Consider the following 10,186-nt stretch of genomic DNA (forward strand, 5'->3'; position numbering starts at 1 on the left):
ACTAATCTGCTTAAAAGATTCAAATCAATGTGTTAAGACACTCAGCAAAGTTCTCCATTACTACAACCTAATATGTTCCTAACGCCGAGCTTAGCTTTGTCCAAAGTGGTTCTGGACTGTAGACAAACAGTCCTTCTGCAGATACTGATTCACTTTCAATTGCGTGCAATTACGGTCTGTGAAACTTATTTCAGACGTCCTCTCATTTTGGTTAGGAAACATTTTACCATAAATGTGTTGAAGTTTTGTTTGTACCATGTCCTGACTTGCATTCTTCAATGAAAGACCAAAAATCTATTCCTTTGTGCAGAAGTCAAAGATTAAAGTCATGCGTTGTATCAAAGCCTCTCAGTAAACTATCAGCAAGTAAAAACTTTGGTTTGTTAAAAGATAAACAAAAACTAATTGAAGCTACTTTGATGAGTAATGAAAAGTGTTTGGCAGAGATATAAAAGCAGTTTTTTGTATGGTGAGGCACTGGAGTGTTTCAATTCTCTCATACAAAAACAAACATGAGGCCGTTTAAATGGCCTGCTGTCCAGCAGAGCCAGCGCAGGGCTTTGCTCAGCACCACATTGCTCTTAATGGGATTTGACAACATTAACATTCTACCAAGTCAGCATTGGACTCTGTGCCTGCAGTAGCTGATGTGCTGAGTACAGCCTTGTGCTCTTAACTGTACATCTCTATTATTGTGCATGTGGGAAATATTATTAGGGAACGACTGAAAACTTGTACATCACTTTCAGATACGAGATAAGTGGCAGAAGCTTTAGCAATCTGCAACAACAGAGTCATTGATCACACTCGTGTTAATGTTGCTCAGGTTCGTTCGGACGTAGTAAAAAGAGCAAAATGTTTGATTCACATGAGATTTAGCAGCACAAAGATAAATACATTAAGATTTAATATTGCAAGAATTTGGCATCATTCAAAACTCGCTAAAATATGTAAAACACGTAGTTCACCATCTTAAACTATTTTGGTGTTAGAAACTGCTAACTTTTGAGTAACTCCAGTTTCAGTGTTTAACGCCTGAGGTTAACCAATACAGAGTTCTTACTGGCAGAGCAGAGATATGAAAACAAGGTGCTAATGGCCAATACTTACTTGGCTGTACTGTTTTTTTATTAATATGAGGGTAAGAAAGAAATACAGAAAGGATCCATTAATATGATGGAAAACAATAACCCAACAGTTCACTTTGTGACCAGAATCTGAATTTTACTTTGAATTATGACTAATTTCAAACACCTAAGTGGACGCCATTTTGTTAAAATGAATCATTAATGGATTATAGGAAGCACTTCATCTTGTGATCCGAGTTAGCCCTCACAGAGACATTGTTCAGCAGAAGATCCAACAGAGACTGGACTTTCTGCGATAACAGGTATAACCTTCTACTGGAGCTACTGGTCATCTTCAAATTATGCAAGATCGCCAGGGTTGACCTTCCCAAGTCCTGAACCCTGGACTTGCACAGGTCCAGGGGTCAGGAAAAGGGCAGCAAACTTTTCTACACACCCCACACATCCTGGATACAGACATTTATCCTCAGCTCGTGCTATATGCAAGAAGCAGTCAAAACAGACAATTTCTTCCCCTAGACTCTCTGATGAACACACTACAGCTTGAGTAGTCAACTACTCTGATGTGAAACAAGAAAAGCACTTCTGCATTGTTAAAATAACACAATAACACGTTGTCTTTCTTTAAAAAAAAAGAAAAAAGAACATGTGGCTGCAAACACATATAGACATTGTTCCTTTGTGATAATTGTATTTCCTCCATAGTTTATATATTTCTACTTTATGTCTGTGAAAACGTGACACATAAGTCAAATTATTATTTTTTGCACACAATCCTGGCCTGATCATTCATATGTGCTGCTACCAGATTACTCTGGCAAGACAGTTTGAGTTACAAATTCAGACTCAGTTTTGATATTATTGGTCCAAACTGTGACGACAACATGACTCAGTAAATAACATTCCATACAATTTGCTATAGGAGAGGAGTTTTTGTTTATTACAACAACCCCAAATGAAAATAAACCAAACAATGACAACAGTCAGCCAAGCTGCCACATCAGCCAACTATGTAGTCCATCTGCTGCTGGTCCGCCCACACGATCCTTTATCACACTTGATCTGGACAGCAGCCTGCCAGGGCCCAGCAGGGTAAAGCAGATGGTGTGGGCAAAGGCTGAGCACTTAGCCTCCACTAACAGGCAAGCCTTAAATCAGACAGACTGTGAACGGAGACCCGCAGTCTTACTGCTGTACAGACTGAAACACGTTCCCAGCAGTGTGGTGCAATGCATGAGTGACTAAAGGTTGTTAATGGATGGATGTGGTAAGATGGGAGGGGGGGGTCATAAAAGACGAGCAGAGTCAATTCCAGTAGTTTGATGCTGACGCCATCTCTCTTCAGACATTTGATAAGTTGTCACTGTTATCAACTTTATGCGGCTGATATTTTTTTGCCTTTCCGATTACATTAGATATTTTATAGACAGTTTGCGTCATGAAACATACAACTCAAGTAAAAGTGACAGGCACCTTGGGAGCCAACAGTTCAACAGGTTAGACGGTTTTAAAGAAGTAAGATTCGTAACAGAACCGCACTTTCAATAGAAAAACTTGTCCAACTCTTACAAAAAAATATCCATGTCTTGGTTTTTTCTTGTAGTCACTGTAACAGAGCAACGAAGTAACAGAATGACACATTATTGTAGCTAAACAGTTTGGGAATCGAAATGGTTGTTGAACGCGAAGAGAGTTAATCGGCACTCGAAGGAAACTTTGTGTTTGAAGAGATTTGTGTTGTCCACAAAGTGAAGCCAAGCGGCTACAGTTATATACAGCTCTTTTAGACTCTATTAACACCGTCCAAGGAGAAAAGAGAAACACAAACTTACCATAAGCAGACATCCAACGAACGCATCCAGGCGACTCTACGAGAAAAGCGACTCGAGATAGAAGAAAACCCCTCTCACGACTTCGTCTCTCCACAGACAATCTGAGCACTCCACACAAACACGCAAAATGTCGGGAAAGTGTAACAAACAGCGGTGAAAAATGGCTGAATGTAGTCCGTTTTTTGGAGGGGGCAGGGAAGGTGAAAGGACTGTGAGGAGAGAACGGAGCGGCTTTCTTTCTTTGTTCCTTCTGGCTACAGCTCGTTCTGTGGATATATTATAGCCGCTCATGTGTCCCAGACTGCCGCTGATTGGCTGGAGCCCGGGATCAAGCAAAGGTGAGTGACGTTAATTTGGCCACAATAACGATGGATTTCCGGTCACGATGCCTCCAAACACAATAGATGTAGCAAGAATACTGCTTAGTAAAGAAAATATTTTTCGCAATTTAAAGGAATAAGGGTAAAATAGTTAACATTTTTATTAATTTTATGTAGTTTTTATGGTTTGTACTTTCGAAAGTGCTGTACTTTTTAAACCTGATTACTTAGTGCTTTTATTTTCGTGTAGTGTTTTTAGTGCTTCCTGTTTGTTGCTAGCGTTTAACCTGCGGTAGGGTGGAGGCGCTTTCATGCTTTACATAGTTTTATACTGAGCCTAATCAAGATATTCTGGTACTTATGAAATTCGTGCCCATAAAATGTATGTGTTATGATCGTTTTTCCATATTTTCCTTCCGTTTTCATGCGTGAATCTAAAATTTTAAACTTAAAAATCACCTCATTTAAATTCAATTGAATGAGATGTAATGTTTATTTATTTATTAGCAGTAATTAGCAGTAAACTTCCAACTATCAATCACAACGTCTTCCGCCACTATAAATACACACAACTTCCTAAGGACTGTGATTTGATTTTATATCTATGCGCACATCATGTTCAGCCTAACTTGGATCAGGCTGCATTTGTGTTATTTCATGCTTGGCTTTGTCTGAAGTGGTCAGTGTGGTGAAAATGACATGAAATGATGCAAAAGGCTATCCAATTCTATTCTTACAAGTGGAGTAATAGTTTCATTAATTTAAAACCGTGTTTTAGCAATCTATGTTCAGCGTAGCGTATTCAGCAATAGATTTGATCAGTCTGAGCATGTCATCATTTTTACCTGAAGGTGATCAAATCCAGACTAAATTCAATTAAAAATGCTTTGAAGTAGCAATTTAATTTAAAACCCAAACAGGGAGCTCAGGCTTTAACTTTATTACACAGCTGCAGTTTATATAAATGTTAACTTAAAGCTGTTAATCTCTGCAGGGAGCATTCATTAGCCAATGAGCAAATATGCAGATAATTGGGCTGGGCAGCTGTGTTGAGCAGATTTGCAACCAATGCCCCACAGTTTATAGTGGAGCCATTATGACTGTGTTAAGCAGCATGTTTTTCAAGGCTCCTCATCAATAAAACAATATCAATGCAGATGAGATTCTGCAACTAGAAGAAATCTCTTATCACTTTTAAGAACTACATTCTATCTAACTAAGAACTACATTCTAACTAAGAGGTCAATGCTCACCCCAGTAGAGCAGGAATTCACAGAGACCAATTCCAGCGTTTTGGAGTGGAGAGGATCTAATAGTCAGTTGTAATAGTCCCTGATTTTTAAAAGCATAAATTATTAAACCGCTAATATGTCTTGCTTTTTTGAAGTTCCAAACCAATAAATAGTATTAGCGCTATAAGCTGTTTAGCTTTGGCAAAAAGAGGATTTGGCAAGTTCATCATGGTTGCTACCCACCTACTAAGCTTAGCAGTGAAACCCACACATTCTTTATTTATTTATTTTTTATTACAAATTTGGCACCACTAAATTGTCAACTAAACCCAACATTTCTTTCTTTAAGAATATTGTATTTGATTTAAACACTAGATTAGAGTTTTAGCTTTTCAGCTCATAGCGTTTTTAATTAATTTTTGTAGTTTCTAAAGCATTACTTGGCAGAAAATGCTATATTTTTTCAGATTTCTGTTCACTCACATCTCTTCGCGTACAAATCCACAAGAGAATATCCCACCTATCACTCCTTTGCATATACTCATCTGTTATACTGATGGTCCTCTGCTTCACCATTTAAAGACTCTTTTCGAAGTCCAAAAACAAATACAGAAGAGACACAAGAGAACTGTGAAGGAGCAGGCAAACAGGGTTAGTTTGTGAGAAAGACAAGGAAGGGGAGGGATATGGGAGCAGCCGGTGAGAGAGAAGACATAATGAAAGATAGGGAATGAAAACATCTGATGTAAAGAGGCCTGCTAGAGGACGTGGGGAGGAATCTGTGAGGAACAGCAGAGGCAAGTTTCCTTGAAGTCGGCCCCCCTAAAAGCTGACAGGCAGGCAGATACATGCTGCCTCACCGTCTCAGAGCTTCGTTCAGCACACAATAGATATGCACGAGATTTGCCCTTACACAACTTGAGAAATTCTGCACTCCATTATAGCTCTTAGTCATATGCAGCTGAAGCTGCCTCCATCTTACTGAGACATGATTTCAAAGCGAGCAACAAACATTTTACTGCTTGTGGTGACAGCTTATAGATAGATACATCTCCCCCCCACCCCTTGTGCTTCCAGTGTCGAGCCAGGCATCTCCTGGCTGCAGTGTCGCTCCTAATGGACAGGAATAAGAGTGCTATTGATCTTTTCCAACAACTCTTGGCAAATGAGTTTAGCAAAAATGTCAAACCAGATCTTTAATGACTCACTTCAGAATGACTTGAAAAAGCAGCTTTGTGTTTTGGACTGATGGTCTCGTGATACTGGATATGTTAAGGCCATCACCTTCCAGTCCATGGGTCTCCTATAAATTGACTAGAGGCCAACTAACAGGAAAAGTCCTGTTTATGTTCCACAGAGGGTTTCTAACGAAAGGGAACTGTTTACAGTGTGGAATAGATTAGATAAGCTGAAACAAACACTGTGTTTTAGATAGGTGATATGTCTCACAACCCAGAGTGGCATAAACCTAAAGGGTGCATATGCTAGAAAAAATGCAGCTTTCTGCTACAAATCTTCACAATTTTGGAACTACTTGAGGTAAAGTAATCAGACTTTGGAATGATAAAAGAATTTTTGCTCAGATAAATTACAAAGTACAAAGAAAAAATAAATAGATAAACCCATTAAACTCAAATTACCTTACTCAAAATTACCTGGTTGGGTTAATTATAGGTAAAACTCAGATTTTATTGTATTAAAGGGTCAGTAATGTGGACACAGGTGTGAGTTAAAAGCAATGATGTATTTTTTTCTTGCTGTACCTGCTCTGATTTTTACATTGTTGTCCTTGAAGAAGTGGATGAGATTTTCTTGTTTTTGAGCTATGAAGTTTAAATTATTTAAGACTCTACTAGCTGAAAGTCTCCGTGTATTGGACAAGAGAACATTTCCATCATTCTGATCTATGAAAATTTGACCTAATGTCAAAGAACTGGCAGTAGGCATAATTAATTTGTGGTAATTTTGAGTTGCACAGCCTCAGTTGAATGGCGTGTCTGTGATATCATGAGCATTAGGAAGAATTTGATCAAAAGCCTCATGATATTTAAACTTTGATCTTGTAAAAATGGTAAAATATATTTGAAAACTCAAGTATGTGACGATACAGCCTTCTCTAGTGACCTATTTAAAAATTGAATGGCATTTCTAGGTGAATGTAAGAGGAAGAAATGAGCTTTCAAAGACCACAAGCTGTTTGATGATTTGGAAGCTTTTCTATTTCTACTCTATAGGAATAAATTACTTTAAATGGTTTTCTTTTTTAAAAGACATAAGCAGAAGAATTTATAAAAATAAATAAATATTGATATAAATGTCCTGAAAGAGCAGCCAATTTAGATTTGAATGGGTGAAATAGCACAAAAACTGCCAAAGCCATTATATGTCAGAAATGAACAGGAAAAGAATCTGCAGAGGTAGAACCTCAACAGACTGAATGCTTTATATTAACGTTCATAGCAGTACCGTTAGAAAAGGCCAAAAGAATGAAATAATTTTCTCTCCATAAAAAAGAAAGAGCTATTTCAGAGGAGACAGAGGAGGTAGGGGCTGACTTTTTTGCAGCCCGCCCCTCCCTGTGGCATTCTGCAGTGCCGTCAGTCAGTGTAACACCAGGGTTCTTCCTCCTGCAGCGCTGCAGAAGATAAGTTAGAGAAATAACTTTCCTACTAAAAGAAACAATACTTGTAGATAGGATTATTCTATTCTCAGCAAAATCCTCATCCATATAAGGTGCTATTGGAGCCAGCGCAAGATTATGCAGGACACAAAGCAGAGTTTGGTTTGAGTGGGCCAACTTCCAGTTCCATCACTCAACACCACTAAGATTGTTTAGTTGGGCAAGTTACACCTCTGATGTCATGGTTCACCAGTGTACTAGTAAATTTTCTCTTTGTTTTGGCAAAGAGATGATTTGGCAAGCCGACAGCTAAGCTAACCATATCACAGAACAAAGTTTGTGCTGGCTTCATATTTATGGCAAGCCTTAAATACAACAATGTAATCACTGTATTTTTACAAATGGTTATTCATATATGCAATATATGTAATGTCTACCATTTAATTTGAAACAAATACAGGATAAAATTGATCCCAAACCATGTACGGTACATATATTAAGATGAGCAGACAAGTGTAAAAGAGACGATCCAGGACTATGAATATTCCAGAGTAAAAAATGTTTTATTAGCACTTCTGTAAGTTTCTCTCATTAAAAACGATACACACTGTATTGTCCAGTATATAATATTGCTAAAGTGCTTGCTTATCCAAAAACAGTTGTAGGCTATTTGAATGTGTTCGCTGACCTCTGAGGAAACTGGAGCTCAGCATAAGCAGAGATTGCTGCTGACTGCAGGAAGGAAAGAGTAGCATTTTCTTCCCTTTTAAAGCTTTTTTTTGCGGATTTCTTGTCCTAAACTTTGCAAAGTGCAAGTGTTTTACAGAGAATGTGAAGGGCCGTTCAAAATGCCATTCATAAATCTTCGGAGTGTCCCTTTAAGGACTAATAAGATTTCTTCCTAAGCCTGGATCTTAGCAAAAAATTATTCCCATAGCAGGCTCCAGAAATGAAGCAAAATGTCTTTGTGATACAATAAAAGTTTAAAAGGACTGGAAGACTTTAGAAATTACCTGATTCAGATGAATACCCACATTTTCATCAAATACCTAGGAAAAGTACTGCATGACCCTTTTCCACTAGTACCTAATTTGCATGGCTCAACTCTTTTCATGAATAACTCCAGTTTCTCAGCGTTTAACGCCTAAGGTTAGCCAATACTGGGATCCTACTGGCACAGCAGAGATATGAAAATGAGGTGCTAATGGCCAATACTGACTTGGCCGTATTTTGTTTTATATTAATATTAGGGTTAAAAAGAAATACAGAAAGGATTTTTGTTTCCATTGTGGAAAAGCGTCTTGAGCAGTGGGTACTTGTGTTTTGGTAGTCAGTTGGTTTAGTAGTTGGATCATTTTGGTCCGTACTTATACTTGTTTAGATTTCTGTTTAAATGCCTGCCCGCACATACAAGAAGATAGAAATTTGTTCTCTCTCCCTGTGGTGCAAGAAATAACGCTATTGAATTTAGGTGCACTTAACTCTGCGGGTCTCAAACATGCTGGATATTGACCCTCAAGGACAGCTTTGGAACACTGGCTTAGATCAAAGCATGTTCACGAGTTGGCATGAAAACTCATGTTTCCAGATGCTCTCTGCCCGGTCTGACTGAGTATGAGGTGTTTTACAGAGAATGGGCAAAAACAACACTGGCAGAATCATACCTCAAAGACTTGCAGCTGTAATTGCAGCTGTTATATTGACTCAGCAGGCTGAATAGAAATGCATGCCTTTGTTTCCTAGTTTCTATTTATATATGAATTTTGAGAACTTGTTACAGCTGTGTAGCTGCACAGTGGTGGAATTAGTAGCACTATTGCCTTGCAGCAAGAAGGTCCTGGGTTTATACTCCACCTCTTATCCCATGACGCCCAGAAATAGGCACTAGCTTCTTTGTGACCTTGCAATGACGAGCAGGTATAGATGAATGGTATAATTTTGCTTTTATTTATCAATGCTGCACTAATTTGTGTCCATACGCATAAAAAAAGCATGAAAAAATAAAAAAACTGAAGTCATGTTAAAGATGCTGCGTCCAGGACTAAATCAGAGGCTAAACGCAAAAAAAAAAACATGTTTAATCTTTTACTTTTCATTTGGAAGACAATAAATCCACTGGCTTGCCCACTTCTTGCTTCATCCTACAATGTTGTTCCCGGTTTTTGGTTTACAAATGAGACACCACCACCACCCTCGGGCTCTTCCGATTATGCCAAGAATACTGCCATTCATGGCAGAAACTTTCGGGAAAACACACTCCTCCCTTTCAGTCACATACAAAATAAACCCATGCGGTGTGTGAGTCAGTCTGCTTCTGTAACTGCAAATGTGACACTGAGGTGCTGCTGTTCAGGTCCAGGAAATAAGCTGTGAATTAGCGAAGTGTGTTTCTCAGCCATCCCACCTTCCTTTTGGTATCTTTTTACCGGTATGTACAAAATGCTGCTGAATTCTTTGACCATATTTCCCCTATTTTAGTTTCCTTACACTGGTTGCAAGTACATTTTAGGATTTATTTTAAAATATTTTTATTTGTTTTTAAAGCTCTTAATGGCCTTGCCCCTCACTGTCTGTCTGAGCTGTTACATTCTTACACACCCTCCTGTTCCCTCAGGTCAGCTGATCAGTTGCTCCTGAAGGTGCCAAAGACAAAAAGCAAACTCAGAGGGGACTGTGCTTTTTCTGTGGCAGCTCCCAAGCTATGGAATGATCTTCCTTTGGGCATAAGACAGGCCTCTTCACTCGCTGTTTTCAAGTTTCTTCTTAAGACCCATCTTTTTTCTTTGGCTTTTGGAACAATCTGAGAGGTTTCACTTTGTTTTATTGTGTCTGTATATTAATATGTATTTTATATTTGATCTTTTTATAATTGCATTGTATTTTATGATTGTGTATAGCACTTTGGTCCTGTCGGTGCATAAAATGCTTCATAAATAAAGTTGGTATGGTGTGGTATTTATTCCCAGTTAGAGCATGCTACTCCTTTTTTTTTTTTGTTCCAATGTTTGTATGTAACAGCAGAAAATGCTTGATGTGGTTGTATTTTATTTGGATATTTTGTGTGTTTTGGACTTCAACAGCAGCAGGGTGTCTT

At 38.4% G+C, this 10,186-nt stretch overlaps 1 protein-coding gene across 1 annotated transcript in view; it reads right to left on the reverse strand.

Annotated features, from left to right (window-relative positions):
- LOC122833286 (SPRY domain-containing SOCS box protein 4-like) overlaps positions 1 to 3,239 on the reverse strand; it is a 36,189-nt gene extending 32,950 nt beyond the window's left edge. Inside the window, exon 1 of the mRNA XM_044120753.1 lies at positions 2,921 to 3,239. The gene's annotated coding sequence lies outside the window, so the exon portion shown is untranslated. The remainder of the gene's footprint in view (positions 1 to 2,920) is intronic.
- Between the last annotated feature and the right edge of the window lie 6,947 nt (positions 3,240 to 10,186).

This window comes from Gambusia affinis, linkage group LG06, assembly GCF_019740435.1.
Source record: "Gambusia affinis linkage group LG06, SWU_Gaff_1.0, whole genome shotgun sequence".
Lineage (NCBI taxonomy): Eukaryota > Metazoa > Chordata > Actinopteri > Cyprinodontiformes > Poeciliidae > Gambusia > Gambusia affinis.